Consider the following 22,161-nt stretch of genomic DNA (forward strand, 5'->3'; position numbering starts at 1 on the left):
GCTGGTATGCCCTGCATTTGGCAACTCTTACATTCTGTTGTTTGCATTCCTTCTAACCACCCTCATTTCACAGTTTATTAAAAACATCACATTCTCTCCTTCTCCCTGACTGTTCCCCATTAACCCAATGACCAGATGACTTAATTTGCAGCTTCAAGTTCAAATTTATTGTCATTCAACCAAACACATGAAGACAGCTAAAGAAAATATAATTTTTCTGGAGTCACAATACATCCTCACACACAACACATATAGTTACGGTCCAGCACATACAAAATACACAAAATAAAATTAGCACATATCCCTAATTGGCATGGCCTGAACCTTGACAGGTTGTCATAAAGTGCAAAGGGTATGTTTGTGTAAGACAGTATAAGGTCACTGGCACTATCATAATAAACAAGCTGCAGTACAAATATGGAGAGTGACCAATGCAAGATGAGAGTGTGTTTGTGAGCTGCGGAGTGGGCAGGACACTCAGGCAGGGTGTACCATGTGTGCTGGGTGGCAGCAGTGTGTTAAGAAATCATGCAGCCAGGGGGAAGAAGCCGTTATCCAGCCTCACAATTCCGGTTCTTCTGATCTGTTACCTTTTGCCTAACGGTAGGACAGGAGGGGTCTTAGACAATGCTGGCGGCACTGCATATACAACACTTCTGATATACGTCCTGAATCGGGGAGGGGGTTAAGAGAGACCCCACTTATCCACGACGTTACCTATCAGATTCTCTTTGTGCCATCCATCTCCCTCCACCCAACCTACACGTTGGTACTAATTTTTCTGTTTTCCCAGTTCTGAGGGATCTTTGTAACACATACTAAATGCTGGCGAAACTCAGGCAGCATCTATGGAGGAGAATAAACAGTCGGCATTTCAGGCCGAGACCCTTCATTATGACCTACTCTGATTCTCTTTCCATCGTTCCCTTTCCTTCATACCTTAGCATTTCCAGTTATTTCAGGTTTCCATCATCTATAGTTTTTTTCCTTTCATGTTACTGTTTTTCATCAGTTGGAAAGAATATTTTGAAATAACAGCAGCAGGTTGCTTGCTTTTCTTTCCCTCTACCAGCGGTCCTCAACCTGTTTTATGCTATTCATCCTTACTATTAACCGACGGGTCCGTGGACCCCAGATTGGGAAGCCCTACTTGTTGATATCTGCATGATCAATTCATGCAATTTATCGCACTGCAAAATCTTTACAATGAACATGCTTACTTAACGTCATCAAGCACGACACCTTTCTAGAAACAGATTCAAGATGCCTATTTCCGAATTGTAAGAGCACACAGAAACTATCCAGTGGTATTCAGGAATATTGACATCAAAGGCTATCACATACTGCTTCTAAAACTTCAAACATACTTCTTCAATTTCTTATGACACATTATGTACGTGCTCAGTGAGGCACAAACAACAAACATCTCAACCACCTACTAATAGCAGGCAGAGCAACTCAATAACTGGCTTCGCTCTGCATGTTGGGGAGGATAGTTCCACGAAGTGTGCAGTTGCGGTTTGTTTCCTTTCCGTTCCACGCAATTTGAACTACAAGTCCCGATAGGCATCGCGACATGGGTTTGATCCTTGTACACGTGACGTTTGGGGTTTGCAGCTGGTTGTTTCTGCGGACTTACAACATCCAGTCACCGCGGGGCAGGTAATTGTTTTGTTTTATATGGTTGCTAGAATAGAAACGGACTTCTTTGTGCATATGTGATATGAATTGTAAATGTTTATTGCATAATTCCATATGATATGTTTATTCAGGAATCAATGACCCTCTGTATTTAAATCCTTTTCCGTATATAAAAACAGTATTTTTGACGTGTATGCAAAAAGTCAGAAAACGCAATCTGATGCTTGAAATTAATCAGCCATAATAGTTTGGATTGTCCCAGGCGAGCTTTCCATAGAAAAGGGGTGGGAATGCAAACTACCACTCTCTCTTTGATCTGTGGCGGTACTTTGTACGCACCACCTTATGTTTAAAAAGGACCTCTTCACAAGCAGTTAATATTAACCATAATATCGTGTTAGATTAATAGTGTTTTTAGAGCAGGTTTCAATATCCATGGTTTGGAAATGATTGATGAGATCTATGTACACTCAGGGCTAACACAGTTGAAAGCCTTGTTTGATAACTGCAAGTAAATCTAATTGCTGTTAATCGCTAGTATTTTTTGATGGATATTGAATCTGTCAGACCTTTTTCTAAGTAATCATTTAGAGTTAAGTTCACACTTAAAGGTTTTTGTCTCCAATTTACTTCCCATGAGTTGACAGTGTAAAATGGAAGTAAATAAATAATTCTGAAACTTCCAACGCTGTCTTGTCGGTCTTACATGTGATAGTCCTATGATCCAGTAAAGATTGAATTATTGTGAATTACTGCATCATTTGTCAAATCCTATGTTATGTTTTGACTGAAGTATTTTAATGAAGGTTCAGTTTAAAATAGTTTTGAATACGTTTATTTTCATTTACTTTTTCTTTGTCTTTAAACATAGACATAAAAGTAATATATGCACATACATGGCTCTCAGCCTAAAAATAAAAAAAAATATGTTTTGTCTTTTAAAGAAAAAAAATCAAGCTGAAAATCTGGTCAATTGAAAGTAGAATGGTGAAATTGTTTAGCACTTTCCAATTTCCACCCTTCTGCTAAAGTTAACATGTTTTCCAATCAATCATTCTTTGTGCATGGTAGAAAGCTTCAGTTTAGAGCACTGCATACCACTCCAGTCCTCAAGTAATGTGACTCACTGAAAAGAATGTTCTGTGAGATTTGCTAACAACATAATGGGAATATGCTGATTGCACACATATCCCCAAGTCACTTATTGTCCATTTAAAATTTCTTAATTGCACTAAAGAAGCTAGTTGGCTGCTTTAATTGTGAGATGATGATGCAGAAACTACTTAATAGACTTCAGTTATCTTTGAAACCATATAACTTTTTGAAACTTAGATTTCCATAATGCTTATGGTACAAATACATTTTGTAATATGTCATCATGTGTAAGTAATTGGATGCCATACCACAGCAGGGTAAAGAGATAATTGAGGCAGAGTCAGTTATGTGCATCTGGATCTGATATGATAATGAAGTGGGAATGGTAGACATCCCACCTTTCCCGGAAGTTCCGGGAGTCTCCTGCATATTGATAGTGGCTCCCTGACGCCCGCAAATTATATACAATATCCCAGAAATCAATTTTTTTGAGAGTGAGCGAGGGGGGAGAGTGGGAGGGGGAGGGGAGAGAGAGAGGGAGGGGGAGAGGGAGAGAGAGAAAGAGAGAGAGACAATCCTGATTGGTCTCTCTTTGTGCTAAGTAGACCTATCCGTTTTCTCTGTGGGTGGGCTTTACAGTTGACCCTCTCTCTCTTTCATTGTCCATCAGTTCAGTTTAGTGTCCTGCAGCACCATGGCAGAGTGTTCCAAAAAGAGAAAATATAAAACGTACATCACCCCAGCCTATACTAAAGTATACCCCTGCCTAATAGGGGTCAAACATAATGACAGTGTTGCTTGCTGCACTGTTTGCAACAGTGACTTTTCTATTGCCCATGGTGGGTTAGATGACTGTAAAAGACATGTTGAGGTGAGTTTAACAGGTGTCATTCATTTATTAGCATAGCTAATGTTATTTCAACTGGCTGGCTAGCTGCTAAGGAGCTACTCTATTGATGTCCTACGTGATGAAGCCAAACTCCCTGTAGACTTGCTTAAAGTTGTAATAGAATAAAAAAAGACTTAATGATAATATAATATAATTGTGAATCTTGTGAATCTGATGTCTTGCAAAATTAACAAATTCATTGACACAGACTGCTATGAAGTTGAGACTGTCGGCAAAATGCTCAAATCTGCCAAGCAAGCCACATCACAGTACAAGGAAAGTTTGCAAAAGAAATAGAAAAGCTATTTGCATTAGCATTTAGCTATTAGCATTGAGACTGCTAACAACATTGCGGCCAAAAAGTTCTATTCAAAAGGTTCAAAGGAACATCTAAACAAGCCTGATGCATTTTGGAAACAAGTCCTGTGGACTGATGAAGTTAAAATAGAACTTTTGGGCCGCAATGAGTAAAGGTATGTTTGGAGAAAAAAGGGTGCAGAATTTCATGGAAAGAACCCCTCTCCAACTGTTAAGCTCGGGGGTGGACCAATCATGCTTTGGACTTGTGTTACAGCCAGTGGCACGGGGAACATTTACTGGTAGAGGGAAGAATGAATTAAGTGAAATACCAGCAAGTTTAGTGGTGTGCTCTTTATGTGAGATGTGGGAACTCTGAAAGACTGAAGGTCTCCCTGATAACTATATCAGTATGTGAGTGCATTGAGCTGTAGCTCCTTAGAGACTGTGTTAAGGAACTGGAGCTGCAGCTGGATGACCCTTGGCTCATATGGGAGAATGAGGAGGTGATAGATTGGATTGGAGCTACAGGAGCTAGGTACTTGGGTGGCTGTCAGGAGAGAGAAAGGGAAGCCATTGCAGAGTACCCCTGTGGCCATATTCCTCCATAAGTATACTGTTGGAGGGTGGTGAGATGACCTACCCTGGGAAGGCACAGTGTCAGGATCTCTGATACTGAGTCTGGCTCTGTGGTTCAGAAACGTACTGGTAAGCGTAAAGATTGGTTGATTTGGCAGATGAATGTGTGGCTGAGGAATTAGTGTGGGGTGGGGGGAAGGTTTCAGATTTCCGAATCATTAAGATCTCCTCTGGGCAAGGCATGACCTGTACAAAAAGGATGGGTTTCACTGGAGCTGATTGGGACCAATGGAGTTATGGATTGGTTTGCTAAATCTGTGGGGAGGATTTAAAGTAATATGACAGGGGATGGGAAACTCAGTAATAGGGCTGAGAATAAGGCAAATTGTATACAACAAGATGCAGTGGGTAGTGACACTATAAGGAATGATAGGCAGATGATGGGGCAAAATTGCAGTCAGTTGGATGAGTAAACTTGTAACTGGGATCCAAAATCAAAAAGGGTGAAGAATACAGGACTGAAAGTGGTTTGTCTGAATGCATGCAGTATACAGAATAAGGTAGATTATCTTGCAGTGCTGTTAAAGATTGGCAGGTATGATGTTGTGGGCATTTGAGTCATGGCTAAAGGAAGATCATAGTTAGGAGCTTAACATTCAAGGGTGCACATTGTCTCTAAGAAAGGTGGGTGGGTAGTTCTGCTGGTAAAAATGAATTCAAATCCTCGGAGGTGACGTAGGATCGGAAGGTGTTGAATCCTTGTGGGTAGACCTAAGAAACTGCAAGGGTAAGAATTCCCTGATGGAAGTTACATACAGGCTTCTGAACGTTAGGTAAGATGTGAGATGCAAATTACAACGAGGGATAGAAAAGGAATGTACAAAGGACAATGTTTTGATAGTCATGGGGAATTTCAATTTGCAGGTACGTTGGAAAAATCAGGTTAGTGCTCTATCCCAAGAGAGAAAATTTGTAGAATACCTGCACGATGGCTTTTTAGAGCAGCTTGTGTTGAGCCTACTAGGGGAAATGCAATGCTAGATTGGTTGTTGTGTAATCAATCTGATTTGAATAGGGAGCTTAAAGTAAAGGACAATTAGGGGAGCAGTTGCCACATGATAGGATTTCCCCTGCAGTTTGAAGGGAGGTGCTAAAGTCAGATGTGTCATTATTGCTGTGGAGTAAAGGGAATTACCGAGGCATGAGAGAGGAGCTGGCCAAAGTTGGTCGGAAGAGGACACTAGCAGGAATGGCAGGAGAACAGCAATTGCTGGAGTTTCTGGGTTCAATTCGGAACGTACAGGGATAGATACATCCCATAGATGATGAAGTATTCCAAAGGGGGATGAGGCAACAGGGCTGATAAGGGAATTCAGTTGTGACCATAAAAGCAAAAGAGAGGGCATATAGTATAGCCAAAATTAGTTGGAGGGTATAGGATTGGGAAGCTTTTAAACCCCAACATAAGACAACTAAAAAAGCCATAAGGAAATTAAAATAAAATATGAAGGTAAGCTAGTCAATAATGTAAAATAAGATACTAAAAGAAAATGATGCCTGAGAGGTGCTGATGAGTGGACGAACTTAATAAGTATTTTGTGTTCGTCTTCACTGTGGAAGACACTAGCAGGTTGCCGTAAGTTTGAGAGTGTCAGGGGGCAATAGTGAGTGTAGTTGCTATCACCAAGGAAAAGCTGCTTGGGAAGCTGAAGGGTCTGAAGGCAGATAAAGGCAGTTAAAGATATGTGACTGAAGAGATTGTGGAGACATTAGCAATGATTTTTCAAGAACCACTAGATTCTGGATTGGTTCCAGAGGACTGGAAAATTGCAAATGTCATTCTACTCTTTAAGAAAGGGAGGGAAGCAGAAGGAAGGAAATTATAGGCCAGTTAGCTTGTCTTCAGTGGTCGGGAAGATGTAGGAGTCCATTTTTAAAGATGATGTTTTAGGATTATTGGAGTGGTTTTGACTATGAATGAAGTCATCGGTGAGAGATTGAAGCTGGTGATGTAGAAGTCTTTATTCAGCACAACAAGCTGGCATCATTCTGGAGACACTCTTGGTAGAGGCTCACAAACCCAAAAATGCATTTAATTTTTATACACATAACAGTGAAGGCAACATCAGGTGATTCAATGACACAAGACCTTAACACATAGGAGCAGAGTTAGGCAATTTGGCCCATCAAATTTCCTCTGCCATTCCATCATTGCTGATTTATTATCCCTTTTAACCACATTCTATTGCCTTCTTCCTGTAACCTTTTGACACAATGATTAATCAATAACCTGTCAACCTCCATTTTAAATATACCTAGTGACTTGCCCTGTATGTTTTTCCTCGTCTCTGTTCTAAATGGATATCCCTCAATTCTGAGGCTGTGTCATGTGGTCCTATAATCTACCCTGTAGGAAACATCCTCTCCACATCCACTCTATCTGGGCCTTTTAATCTCATCAATGAGATCCACCCCTCATTCTTCTAATCTCCAGTGAGTACAGGCCCAGTGGCATCAAACGCTTGTTGAATGTTAGTTCTTTTATTCGTGGGATCATTCTCCTGAATCTCTTCTGGACTGTCTCTGAATACCATTATACCCTTTCTTAGGCGAGGGGCCCAAAACTGCTCACAGTATTCCCAGTGCAGTCTGACTAATTCCTTATAAAGCCTCAGCATTACATACTTGCTTTTGTGTTCTAGTCCTCTCTAAATGAATGCTAACATTGCATTTGCCTTTCTTACCATCAACTTAACCTGCACGTTAATCTTTAAGGAGCCCTGCCAGATGACTCCCTGGTCCTTTTGCACCTCTGAGTTTTGGATTTTCTCCCCATTTAGAAAATAGTCAATGTCTTTATGGTCATGCACTTCGGTAGAAGGAATGTACTTCCTGACACAGTATTCCATTTGCCCTTCTTTACCCATTGTTCCAATGTGTCTTAAGTCTTTCTGCAGACACACTGCATCCTCAATACTGCCTGTGCCTGTACCTCCACCTCCCTTTGTGTCAGCCACAAAGCCATAAATTCCTTCATCCAAATCAATGACTGTAACGTGAAAAGAAGTGATCCCAACTCTAACCCCTGTGGCACACCACTAGTCACCAGTAGCTAATCAGAGAAGGCCCCCTTTATTCCCACTTTTTGCCTCCTTCCAGCTAATCAACCCATGCTAGAATCTTCTCTATAATATCATGGGCTCTTATCTTGTTAAGCAGCCAATTGTGCCCATGACAATGGCCTTCAGAAAATCCAAATAGATAATATCCATTGACTCTCCTTTGACTATCCTGCTGTAATTTCCTTAAAGAATTTCAACAGATTGTCAGGCAAGATTTCCCTTTCAGAAGGCCATTCTATTTTTGGCCTATTTTGTTATGTGCCTCCAGGTGATCAGAAAAATCATCCTTATTAATAGACACCAACACTTTTACAACCATTGAAGTCAGACTCACTAGTCTATAACTTCCTTTCTTCTGCTTCCCTCCCCAGTGACATTGACAATTTTCCAGTCCTCTGCAACCATTCCAGAATCTAATGATTCTTGAAAGATCATTACTAGTGCCTGCACAATCTTTTCAATTATCTCTTTCAGAACCCTGGGTTGTACTCCATCTGGTCCAGGTGACATCTATGTTCAGACTTTTCAGCTTCTTGAGCATCATCTTAGCAATAGCAACAAAACTTACTTCTATCCTGACCCTCTCACATTTTGGCAATCTGCTAGTGTCTTCCACAATGAAGACAGACGCAAAATACTTGAGCTCGTCCACCATTTCACTGTCCCCTATTACTACCTCTCCAGCATCATATTCCAGCAGTGTGATACCACTCACCTCTTTTTTTATTAACTGTTTATAGATCTGAATTTTTCTTTGTTCTCATATTATTGGCTAGCTTACCCTCATATTTAATCTTTTCTCTCTTTATGGCTTTTTTAGTTGTTTTGGTGTTGCTTTTTAAAAGCTTCCAAATCCTCTACCTTCTCACTAATTTTTGCTATATTAGATTTCCTCTCTAGTTCTTTTATGATGTCTTTGAGTTCCCTTGTCAGACATGCTTGCCTCATCCTCCCTTCAGAATACTTTTTCATCTTTGAGATGTACCTTTCTTGGGCCTTCTGAATTTCTCCCAGAAACACCAGTCAGTGTTGTTCTGCCATGATTCCTGCTCGTGTCCCTTGCCAGTTGACTTTGGCCAGCTCCCTCTCATGTTTTTCTAATTCTCTTTACTCCATTATAGTACCATTGCAGCTAGTTTTAGCTTCCCTTTCTCAAACTGCAGGGTGAAATCGATCATATTATGATCACTGCTTCCTAAGGATTCCTTGACCTTAAACACGCTAATCTAATCTGGGTGATAATATAACATCCAATCCAGAATTGTTGGTCCCCTCGTTGACTCAAGCACAAGTTGCTCTGAAAAGCTGTCCCATAGCATTCTACAAATTCCCTGATTTTCTCAAAGTACTTGCATATTGAAATCACCCATTGTTTATTGCAACATTGCTCTTTCGAGATGCCTTCTCTGTCTCCTGTTGTAATATGCATACTATATCCTAGCTACTGATCTGAGGTGTGTATATAACTCGAATCAGGATCTTTTTACCCTTGCAGTTTCTTAACTCTACCCACAAGGATTCAACACCTTCTGATTCTGTGTGACCTCTTTCTGACGATATGAATTAATTTTTTTACCAACAGAGCCACCCCACCCCTCTGCTTACCTGCCTTTCCTTCGAGGCAGTGTTTATCCTTGAATGTTAAACTCCCAGCCATGATTCAGATGCTCAAAATGTTTCTGCCGATCTCTAAACTGCGCTACAAGATAGAACATAGAATAGTACAGCACAGTACAGGCCCTTCGGCCCACAATGTTGTGCTGACCCTCAAACCCTGCCTCCCATATAAGCCCCCACCTTAGATTCCTCCATATACCTGTCTAGTAGTCTCTTAAACTTCACTAGTGTATCTGCCTCCACCACTGACTCAGGCAGTGCATTCCACGCACCAACCACTCTCTGAGTAAAAAACCTTCCTCTAATATCCCTCTTGAACTTCCCACCCCTTACCTTAAAGCCATGTCCTCTTGTATTGAGCAGTGGTGCCCTGGGGAAGAGGCGCTGGCTATCCACTCTATCTATTCCTCTTAATATCTTGTATACCTCTATCATGTCTCCTCTCATCCTCCTTCTCTCCAGAGAGTAAAGCCCTAGCTCCCTTAATCTCTGATCATAATGCATACTTTCTAAACCAGGCAGCATCCTGGTAAATCTCCTCTGTACCCTTTCCAATGCTTCCACATCCTTCATATAGTGAGGCGACCAGAACTGAACACAATACTCCAAGTGTAGCCTAACAAGAGTTTTATATAGCTGCATCATTACATCACGACTCTTAAACTCTATCCCTCGACTTATGAAAACTAACACCCCATAAGCTTTCTTAACTGCTCTATCCACCTGTGAGGCAACTTTCAGGGATCTATGGACATGTACCCTGAGATCCCTCTGCTCCTCCACACTACCAAGTATCCTGCCATTTACTTTGTACTCTGCCTTGGAGTTTGTCCTTCCAAAGTGTACCACCTCACACTTCTCCGGGTTGAACTCCATCTGCCACTTCTCAGCCCACTTCTGCATCCTATCAATGTCTCTCTGCAATCTTTGATAATCCTCTACATCATCTACAACACCACCAACCTTTGTGTCGTCTGCAAAATTGCCAACCCACCCTTCTACCCGCACATCCAGGTCGTTAATAAAAATCCCAAAATGTAGAGGTCCCAGAACAGATCCTTGTGGGACACCACTAGTTACAATCCTCCAATCTGAATGTACTCCCTCCACCACCACCACCCTCTGCCTTCTGCAGGCAAGCCAATTCTGAATCCACCTGGCCAAACTTCCCTGGATCCCATGCCTTCTAACTTTCTGAATAAGCCTACCTTGTGGAACCTTGTCAAATGCCTTACTAAAATCCATATAGATCACATCCACTGCGCTACCCTCATCTATATGCCTGGTCACCTCCTCAAAGAACTTTATCAGGCTTGTTAGACACGATCTGCCCTTCACAAAGCCATGCTGACTGTCCCTGATCAGACCATGATTCTCTAAATGCCCAGAGATCCTATCTCTAAGAATCTTTTCCAACAGCTTTCCCACCACAGACGTAAGGCTCACTGGTCTATAATTACCCGGTCTATCCCTACTACCTTTTTTGAACAAGGGAACAACATTCGCATCCCTCCAATCCTCTGATACCATTCCCGTGGACAACGAGGACATAAAGATCCTAGCCAGAGGCTCAGCAATCTCTTCTCTTGCCTCGTGGAGCAGCCTGGGGAATATTCCGTCAGGCCTCGGGGACTTATCTGTCCTAATAATCATCGATCTTATTCTGTATACTGCATGCATTCATTTTAACACTTTCAGTTCTGTGTTCATCGCCCTTTTTGATTTTTGGCACCCTGTTAGAAGTTAACTCATCTCACTGACTGAAATTTTGCCCCATCATCTTCCCTGTCATCTCTCACAGTGTCACTACTCACTGCATCTAGTTATATATAATTTGCCCTACCACTCCGGTTCTATTCCCCATCAAATTAGTTTAAATCCTCCCTCACAGCTTTAGCAAACCTCCCTGCAAGTTCATCGGTCCCAGTCGGGTTCAGGTGAAACCCGTCCTATTTGTACAGGTCATACCTTCCCCAGAAGAGACCTCAATAATCCAGAAATCTGCACTAATTCCTGTCTCCTGCACTAATTTCTCAGCCACACATTCATCTGCTAAATCATCCAGTTCTTGCCCTTCCTGGCCCATGGCACAAGCAGCAATCCATAGATTACCACCATTTTCAGCTTTCTACCTAACTCGGAATATTCTCTATTCAGAATCTCCATGCTTTTCCTACTGAAATCATTGGTACCAAATGTGTACCATGACTTCTGGCTGTTCACCCTCCCACTTTAGAAAATCTTGGACCCAATCTGAGGCTTCCTTGGCCCTGGCACTTGGGAGGCAACATACCATCTGGGTGTCTCTTTCACATCCACAGAATCTGCTTTCTGCTCTAATAATGTTGGAACCTCCTATCGCTACTGCATTCCTCTTCTTCTACCTTCCCTTCTGAGCCACAGGGCCAGACTCCGTTCTGGAGACCTGGTCGCTGTGGCTTCCCCCAGGTGAGTCATCACTCCTCTCCCCCCCCACCCCCCCAACAAACTCTACAAAGCAGTATACATTATTGAAGGGAATGGCTGCAGGGGTACTCTGCACTGGCTGCCTATTCCCTTTCTCTCCCCTGACAGTCAAACAGGCAACGGCCTCCTGTACCTTTGTGGTAACATCCTCCCTGTGGGTCCTATCTATTACCACCTCATTTCCCCATATGAGATAGTCGTAGTCATACTTTATTGATCCCAGGGGAAACTGGTTTTCGTTACAGTTGCACCATAAATCATTAAATAGTAATAAAACCATAAATAGTTAAATAGTAATATGCAAATTATGCCAGGAAATAAGTCCAGGATCAGCCTATTGGCTCAGGGTGTCTGACCCTCCAAGGGAGGAGTTGTAAAGTTTGATGGCCAGAGGCAGGAATGACTTCCTATGATGCTCTGTTTTGAATCTCGGTGGAATGGAGATGCAGGCTGACCAGCTGCAGCTCCAGTCCTTGTTCTCTCTAAGGAGCTGCAGCTCAAAGTACTTCACGTGTATGCAGTTATCATGGAGACTGGAGCTCTTCCGGAATTCCCATGTCTCACCTACCATGACCTTCAGACCCATTCTCAGTGCACTAGCTATATACTAACAGGAAATACTATTTACTGGATCCCTGATTACTTAGTTACTTCGAACCTCTGCCTGTGCTTTCCCAAGCCTGTTCTGGCCTAAACATGTTGAGCCAAATCCTGACCGCTCTAACGCTGGCCCACTCATACAATGGCTACTCCAATGATGGCTCTCTTCTTTTTATTGACACCGTGCAGATTGCAGCCCACCGCTAAAAACACCCAAGCTCTTTTATGACCTCGTGCTGCATCGCCAATGAATGACTTCTTGCACTGATTTCAGTCTGCCGAATACAATTTCAATAGTTACAATGATACTGTTTACTTCCGTACTTTGGTTAACAAATGGTTCCTTTGGCGTACATATTTGAAGGACATTGTAATTGATGAGACACCTTTGAGGGTCCAAACACCTTTTGGAAGAACATAAATATTCTAAAACCTTTCAACAATAGAGAGCCAGAACACCAAAATTAATGTTGTCAGGGCTGTCTCTGAGTACACAAATATGATAAGTGCACAAATCTGTTGGATTGCCTTTACCTGTGAGCACGTTTGATAGGCTAAGTGACAACATTCATCTGTTCTGCCTGCTCACACTCATGTCACAATGCTGTATGCAACTTAAACCATGTCTGGTTTGTTGCAAGCTAATTCTTTTAAAGTATGGCTCTTGCATATGCAATCTCTTGGTCTGTGGAGCAGCCTGTGCTTTTAACTTCCATTTATAGCTTGCAATTTGCAAAAAAAACTGAAGGCTAATTGCAAACTTCCGGAATTTACTTACATTTACAACATGAACTGAAGGCTGGTTCTTATTTGAATTGCTATTTGCTATATTCACCTAACTCCAGAATACTCCCTAACTGAAGCACATAATAAAATAGGCTGAAGTCAGCATGGTTTCCTTAATGATTCCTGCCTGAAAAATCTGTAGGATTTCTTTGAGGAAATAACAAGCAGGATAGAAAAAGGAGAATCAGTGTATGTTGTTTACTTGGATTTTCTGAAGGGGTCTGACAAGATGCTGCACATGAGGCTGCTTAACAAATTAGGAGTGTAGTATTACATGAAAGAACCCAGTGTAATACCCTGGTTTAAGACCATGTGTTGCTGTATTAATACAGTTTTGCTGTTGGGTATTTTATTTTCTGCAGATTTTCTCAATATGTAATGTGTTCTTTTAATGACATTATACAGTTTGGTATTTTTTTGCTGTTTAAAATAATAATTCAGTTGATTAATTGTGACTTGTAATAGCAGATAGGAAGTGTCTTTTTTAACAGTTTGTTCATTAAGATGCCCTGGAACATCCTAGGGGTATTGGGGGTAGCCACTTTCCAGAAAGACTCCAGGAGTTTTGGGGGGATAAGGAGAAAGAAAACAAATGGAAATGGACAACAAAGGTAGCAGAAGAACATGAACTAATTTGGAAGGAAAGATGCTGTTGTCAGAAAATCCTCATGGAAACAATAGTCTCACAGAGAATGTACAGGTAACTTCTAATTAGCTAGTTACCTCGTGACCTTGGAGAAAGTTTGCTGTCTTGTTCTTGGATGTTACATGGGTATTTATTTGTGTTTCACTTGCACTGAGTTTTCTGGGAGACTGTTTGGTACCGTGAGCAAACAAAGTGAAGTGAACTCGATTGATTGTGCAGCAATGAGCTCCAACAATTATGTGCATATGATAGGACCAATATATATGTAATGGCCCTTTTTATTTTCTGTTATAGTTTAAAATATTTTTTCATTGCAATTTTAATCTAAGTTTATATTGGGGATGAGCTAAATTAATGATTCCTGGCGAACGGTAAATTTGCATGGGTGGATCAGTATTCATGCAAGTCAAGGCCTCATTTTCCTTTAAAGGAACATTCAAGCTTTTATGTTTGTGTTTACTAGAATCCTATTTACCCTAGATGTGTTTATTTATCGGAAATGGCCTTTTCATCATTACTTCCATGTATTGTCAAGTTACATCACTGTTAGTTTGCATTCACAGTGCAGCTAACTCATTACAAGCCTGTGAGGGGTATTACACTAGTATGTACAGACATCTGTCTGACTGGCAGGCGGCAAAGTGTGGGGAATAAAGGGGGCCTTTTCTGGTTTGCTGCTGGTGACTAGTGTTTTGCAGCTGGTGACTAGTGTTTCGCAGTGGTCGGTGTTGGGACTGCTTTTCATGTTATATGTCAATGATTTGGATGATGGAGTTGATGGCTTTGTGGTCAAGTTTGCAGATGATACGAAGATAGGTGGATGGGCAGGTAGTGTTAAGGAAGCATGGCGTCTGCAGAAGAACTTGGACAGTGGGAGAATGAGCAAAGAAATGGAAAATGGAATATAGTAGAAGGAACTGTATCGCCATGTACTTTGGTAGAAGGAATAAAAGTGTGGACTATTTTCTGAACGAGGAGAAAATTCAAAAATCAGCAGTGCTTAGGGACTTGAGAGTCCTCATGCAGGATTCCCTAAAGAACAACTTGCATGTTGAACTGCCGGTAAGAAAGGCAGATGCAATGTTGGCATTCATTTCAAGAAGACTAGAATGTAAAAGCAAGGATGAATTGCTGAGGCTTTATAAGGCATTAGTTAGACCGCACTTGGAGTATTGTGAACAGTTTTGCACCCCTTAGCTAACAAGAGATGTGCTGTCATTGGAGAAGGTCCAGAGAGGTTCATGAGAATGATTCTGGGAATGAAAGGGTTAATGTATGAGGAGAGTTTGGCTCTGGGCCTGAACTCACTGGAATTTAGAAGAATGAGGTGGTAATTGTAAATGCTTAATTTCTAATTTGTATTGATAAATCTGGTAACTGTATATAATTTTCTATAACTAAAATGTAATAATACTAACCTTTAGGTTTCTTCGATCACCTCCACTGCATCTGCCAAAAGTGAACTTCCCGGTGGCCAAATATTTTAAATCTGATTCCCATTCCTGTTCCGACATCTTGATACAACATTTCTGAGAGGTGGAGCTGGCAGTGAGAAGGACTAGTCAGAGAAAAACATTCAAGAATGGCTATGTATAAATATTATACTGGAAATTTATATTTTGCTCACTATTTATCCTTAAAATTGCATGAAATAAAGAAAAAAATCAGGTATTTACTGTGCATTGAATGAAGTCTGATATTTTTCTTTTGATTCGAGTCATAGAGAGGTACAGCACAGAAGCAGACCCTTCAGCCCATCTGGTCCATGCCAAAAACCATTTAAAGTGCCTACTCCCAGGACTATAGCCCTCCATATCCCTACTATCCATGTACCTATCCAAGCAAATCTTTGTCTATTTGCACAGAGAAGCCAGGATATGTAGCGTAGCAGGCACCGTTGCAGTGTGTTCCCTTTCATAACTTTGCAGCATTTAATTTGTGTAAATGGAGCCCACAGACATTGTGAAAGAGTAGGCTTTAATAGTACCTGCAGGGTCTGCTTTCCTGTAAAATTAATGGGGAATAGCCTGTGGAATCTGGTGCAAAGCAATCCCTTCCGATCCCTCTTGGATAATTTCTCTAAGTGATGTATATTCTGAAATTATTTCACAGATCCTCCATACTCATTACCCTGTGAGGTCTCTGACCATGGTCTCACTTGCCAGCCCGTAGTCCCCATTCTCAGACCTCAAAACAGCCCTTTCCACACCTGAATTATCCAATCCAGCCGGTTTCTACCCACACAACAGAGACTTGCCCAACTTGTAAAACAATATTCCCCTACTGGGTGTCGACATGGCAACTCCACAAATTCTATGAAGCTGACTCCCGATTTTATCCTACCATTCAGGTTCTGGCCCAACCCCATATGTTCCTTTGCTGTTCCTATGTGCAGGACCTGTATCATTATGATCTTTTGGACCTTTTTCCCCAATCACTGTAACTCTTACTCCTCCCCAATTCATATACAGCTCTGAATTTTCAGAAGCAAAAAAAAGTGTAAAGACATTCATGCATTTGGTTAATAGAGTGTATCTCTGGGAGCCTCATAAAAGGTTGAGGAGTAAGGTCACAGACAGGACAAGACAAGGTTGTTTGGAAAATGTATTAAGTTAGTATGAGGAAGTTTTCTCTGTTGTGAAACATTTGGAGGGCATAAATACTGAAAAATATTTTCCAGCAGTTACATTTAAGTAAACAAGCAGAATGGATAATAGAAGACAAAAGAAAGGTAGATTTCTTTCTTGCAGGTTGAAAGTATTGAATGTTTCATCACAAGTGCCAATTTTAAGAAGGAAATTGATGTTTTTCCTCAAAAAACAAAAAAAACTTTTGGAGAGTTTCGATGAACTGGATACATGTGGGTTGCCCAGCAGGACGCCTTGATATCCTTCAAGCTGCTTTTAATTTTAAAAAAAACTGGAGTTAGTTTTTTGTGTTATTCATTTCCCATCTTGCTAAAATTGAAAATTATGATATTCTTTCTTTTTGAAGTTCATTTATCAGTGTTTCAAAGATGAAGTCTTCTTTGTCCATTTTTCATCTGCTCTGCTCTAAACTATCCTCTCTTAAAAATTTATATTTTTGGTCAAGTGGTTTTGATCCTCTACCTAGGTTCCTATAAATAAAATGTAAAGTGCACCTCAACTGTGGAATATTGTTCCACAGGGGTGTGTGCTTAGCCCACTGCTTATATACACACAGCTCAAATACCATCTATAAATTTGTTGACGATACAACCATTGTTGGTAGAATATCAGGCAGTGAGAAGAGGACATACAGGAGTGAGATATGCCAACTAGTGGAGTGGTGTCGCAGCAACAACCTGGCACTCAACGTCAGTAAGATGAAAGAGCTGATTGTGAACTTCAGGAAGGGTAAGATGAAGGAACACATACCGGTCCTCAAAGAGGGATCAGAAGTGGAAAGAGTGAGCAGCTTCAAGTTCCTGGGTGTCATGATCTCTCAGGATCTAACCTGGTCCCAACATATCGATGCAGTTACAAAGAAGGCAAGACAGCGGCTATACTTTATTAGGAGTTTGAAGAGATTTAGCATGTCAACAGATACACTCAAAAACTTCTATAGATGTACTGCAGGGAGCATTCTGACAGGCTACATCACTGTCTGGTATGGGGGTGGGGGGCTTCTGCACGGGACCAAAAGAAGCTGCAGAAGGTTGTAAATCTAGTCAGCTCCATCTTGGGTACGAGCCTACAAAGTACCCATGACATTTTCAAGGAGCGGTGTCTCAGAAAGGCAGAGTCCATTATTAAGGACCTCCAGCACCCAGGGCATGCCCATTTCTCACTGTTACCATAAGGTAGGAGATACAGAAGCCTGAAGGCACACACTCAGAGATTCTGGAACAGCTTCTTCCCCTCTGCCATCCAATTCCTAGATGGACATTGAACCCTTGGACACTACCTCACTTTTTTTAATATACATTATTTCTATTTTTGCACATTTTAAAATTTATTCAATATACATGTACTGTAATTGATTTACTCATTTTTATTTTATTTATTTTTTCCTTCTATATTATGTATTGCATTGAACTGCTGCTGCTAAGTTAACAAATTTCACATCACATGCCGATGATAATAAACCTAATCCTGATTCTATTGTCTTTGAGAAAATATCTGTGAATAATCCTTGTGCAGTTTGTAAGAATTGCTGACCTCCCGGTGTTTCCAAGTTGTCTGTAAAGTCAGTGTTATTGAAAACAAAGGGAGCCAAATTCAGCCATCGAAAATAATGTCAAGCTCCTCAGAACCACTTTTCCCCTATCTCTTGTCATTGTCAGATACAATCCTCTTCAATAATGATTTCAAAGGATTCTTTTTTGTTATTGTAATTACCAAGTCCTCAACAGATGAAGATCAAACTGTTTCCACAGTGGAGGCAGGAGCAAGAAACAAACTGGATGATGATATTGGATCTGACTTCCTGTACATTGCTGCAAACAATGCTGAAAAATATTTTGAATATTTGCCACTTTTGGAACAAATTGTATGAAAATTACTGAGGGTGTCATAGAAGATATATAATTACATGTCTTGAACAGGCATCTTAATGGCCTTGGGGAATAATTGTCATTTGAATTTGTTGCTAAATTAATTGATGAATTTCTGTACGTTCCAAATTTAAAGACCAGATGTGATTTTCTTCTTTCTTTTCAAATCTTTTTATTATTATTATTATCCAAAATTAACAAGAATACATCGAAGTAGGCAACACTTATAATGTCTTAAGAAAAAAATATTGTTTTAAAGATTGAAAAAATTTTGGTGACAAGAAAAAGAAAAAAAAAAGCCCTACTAAGCAAGGAAAAGTGAGAAAAAAAAACATTAGTTGCTCAACCCCGGAGCCATGCATCATACAAAAAGCTTCTAAAGATAAACATCAAACCGCCAGCAAGAAAAAAGAAGTACCAAAAATTTACAATTAGATCATGGAGGAAATCTATTGATTAACTCAAATGATAGTAATGAGCAAATGAACCCCATCTTTTCTCAAAATCAAACATAGGTTCAAAAGTTCAACTTCTAATTTTCTCCAAGCTAAGACATAGCATCAGTTGAGAGAACAACTGTGACAAAATGGGAGACGATGTATCCTTCCACTTCAACAAAATGGCCCTCCTAGCTATCAATATAACAAATGCAATAACATGTCGGTCGGACAAAGAGGTACCATAGATATTTTGAGGAAATATTTCAAAAAGCACAGTTCATTTGTTAGGTTGTAAATTATTTTTAAGTGCTTTAGAAATTGTAGAAAAAATCTGACTTCCAGAACTGTTCCAATATAGAACAGGACCAAAACATGTGTGTCAATGCAGCTGTCTCAGTTTTACATCTATCGCAATAACTATCAACATTAGGAAACATTTTAGACAATCTCTCCTTTGTCAAATAGTAACGATGTACAGTTTTAAATTGAATCAGTGAATGACTAGCACAGATCGAAGGAAGAGTTAACCAACTTCAGAATCCGCATCCAGTCCTCCTTCATAAAAGTCAAATTAAGTTCCTTTTCCCAATCTTGTTTAATCTTAAATAAAGGGCGCTTATCCCATTGTAATAGTAAATTATAACTTCTTCCAATGGAACCTTTCATCAAAAGGTTCATACTCGTAATAGTATCTAACAGGTCGGCATCCAATATGTAAGGAAAGTTACTTGAATATTTTTGCAAGAAATGTCTAACTTGAAGGTATTGTAAAAAGTTTGAGCATGATAGAGAATATTTATCAACTAATTGTTCAAAAGACATCAGTCTATTGTCTTTAAATAAATCCAGAAAAGAATTAATACCTTTACTTTTCCAAAGTAAAAAAAATTGGATCATTCAAAGAAGGCTTAAAAAAGTAATTTCGATAAATTAAACTACAAAGTTTAAATTTTTTAAGATTAAAAGAATTATGGAACTATAGCCAAGTTTGTAAAGAATGCTTAATCACAGGGTATAAATTTAAATTAGTAACTTTACCTAATTGTATAGGTAAAGTAGCTCCCAATAATAAGGTTAAATAAAACTGTTTCATCGCTTTCAATTCCAAATCTACCCAAATTGGCTGATCGTTCTTATCAACCCAGTGTAACCAAAAGGATATATATTGCACATTAACAGCCCAGTAATACATTCTTAAATTAGGCAAAGCGAGACCTCCATCCATTTTCAACTTTTGTAAGTGACATTTACTAATTCTTGTTCTTTTATTATTCCAAATAAAAGATAAAAAAAAAAGAATCAATCCGATCAAAAAACTTCTTAGTCTGAAAAACAGGGATATTCTGAAATAAACATAAAAATTTTGGTAAAATCATCATTTTGACTATATGGATGCGACCAACAAGTGAAAGTGTAAGTGGGTTCCATCTACCATATAAGTACTTAATAGAATCTACCAAGGGAACAAAATTAGCTTTATAAAGGTCCTTATACTTTTTAGTGATTATAACACTTAAATACCTGAAGGAATCCGTGACTTTGAAAGGAGTATTATCATATATGGAAACAGATTCATTTCAAGGAAACAGTTCACTTTTACTGATATTTATTTTATATCCTGAAAAATCCACAAATTCATTAAATAATTTTAGCAAGGCAGGAATAGATTCCTCGGGATTGGATATATAAACCAGTAAATCATCAGCATAAAGAGAAATCTTATGAATGGTCTCATTCACAAAAACCCCATAAATATCTTTAGCTTCACGAAGAGCAATAGCAAGGGGTTCTAGTATTCAATTAAATAACAAAGGACTTAATGAACAACCTTATCTTGTCCCCTGTGAAAGCTGAAAATAAAGGGGATCTACAGTTATTAGTAATAACAGTTGCAGTAGGGGTTTTATATATCATTCTAATCCAGTTATTAAAATTAACACCAAAGTCAAATTTCTCTAAAACATTAAATAAATATTTCCATTCGATCGAATGCTTTTTCAGCATCCAAAGAGACGACGCATTGTGGAGTTGTAAAAGAAGATGAATATATAAATCTTGAAAAATCTTATTAATTTCTTCATATTCCCAAGCCAGGGTACCATCTTTCCTGTGGTTTTTCAAAATTTGCCTTTTGGCTCTGGCCGTTTTTAATTGAGCTGCAAGCAGTTTGTTATTTTTATCTCCAAACATATAAAATTGGCTCTTTAGCTTAAACAAGTAGCCTTTAATAGGATAAGTTAATAATAGATTATATTGTGATTGAAGTTCCACCCTTTGTTTGAATAAATCAATATTAGGGGAGATTGCATAAATATTATCTAAGTTTTTAATTTGTTTTGAAATCTTATCGAATTCTGCTTTAGTCTGTTTTTTAAGCTTACCTGAATAAGAAATGATCTGACCACGTAAAAATGCTTTAAATATATCCCATATGATTAATTTAGACGTACCACCTATATCACTAAAAGAAAAAATTCTTTTACCGAGTTTCAATGAAGCTGACAAAGTCAGAGTTCTCCAATAATGTCTGAGACATGCGCCATGGTGGGCGGGCAAGAAAGACATCATCAAATTCGAAAGACAAACTCAGAGGCGCATGGTCAGATATAGCAATAGCATCATATTCACAATTACTAACACTAGGCAAGAAGTGAGGATCGATTATAATATAATCGATCCTCAAATATTTTTTATAAATGTGGGAAAAAAAAAGAATATTCTCTGTTATCAGGATGTAAATATCTCCATAATTCAATCAATCCAAAATCGGTCAAAAAGGAGTTAATAAGTGACGCGGAGCGATTTGGAAGTTGCTGATTGGTTGAGCTCTTGTTAATCGAAGAATTTTGTGACGAAAGCCCGTCACTGATTACGGACAGCACATGGCGCACTCGGTAAAACACTCATCCCTAGCAGTAATAGTGATTGGGTCTGAAACAGAGCTGCTGCATGGAGCTGTCTCATATAGAGGCAGCAGCAACCTGCACAGGTGTGCTGATGGTGGAGGATACCATCTTTAATTGGATAATTGAGTTAATTAGCTTTTGGTTGGTCTGGGGGTGGGGGGGGGGCTTAGCAGTTATAAGTCTCAGGTTACCAAGGCTTTGGGGTTAGTTTTCTTTTGTGTTTAGTCTGTGGGTGGCTATATATATTGTTTTTTTCCAGTTTTTGTCTTGTTTTGAGGCAAATAAAAGCACCTTAATCTAGTTTTGCGATTCAAGCCATCTTGTTATTTTTCTTAAACAACTGACCCACAGTTTTTTGTGACAGATTTAAACAACAGTTAAAATTCCCACCTATTATCGACTTATATACATTTAAATCAGGCGGTAAAGCAAATACCTTTTTAAAAAAAGAAGGATCGTCTAAGTTACCATACAAATTGACCAAAGCAACTTTTCTGTTACAGATTATTCCTTTAACAATTAAAAATCTACCATTAGAATCTGACTCAGTATCCTCTTGAG

At 39.5% G+C, this 22,161-nt stretch overlaps 1 protein-coding gene across 3 annotated transcripts in view; it reads left to right on the top strand.

The window, feature by feature from the left end:
* The first annotated feature begins 1,609 nt into the window (after positions 1-1,609).
* The window catches only part of tsnare1 (T-SNARE Domain Containing 1), a 1,025,035-nt gene continuing 1,004,483 nt past the window's right edge, over positions 1,610-22,161 (top strand). For all 3 annotated transcript variants that reach the window (XM_063040571.1, XM_063040581.1, XM_063040628.1), the window contains exon 1: positions 1,610-1,662. The gene's annotated coding sequence lies outside the window, so the exon portion shown is untranslated. The remainder of the gene's footprint in view (positions 1,663-22,161) is intronic.

The sequence above is a fragment of the Mobula hypostoma genome, chromosome 1 (assembly GCF_963921235.1).
Source record: "Mobula hypostoma chromosome 1, sMobHyp1.1, whole genome shotgun sequence".
Classification (NCBI taxonomy): domain Eukaryota; kingdom Metazoa; phylum Chordata; class Chondrichthyes; order Myliobatiformes; family Myliobatidae; genus Mobula; species Mobula hypostoma.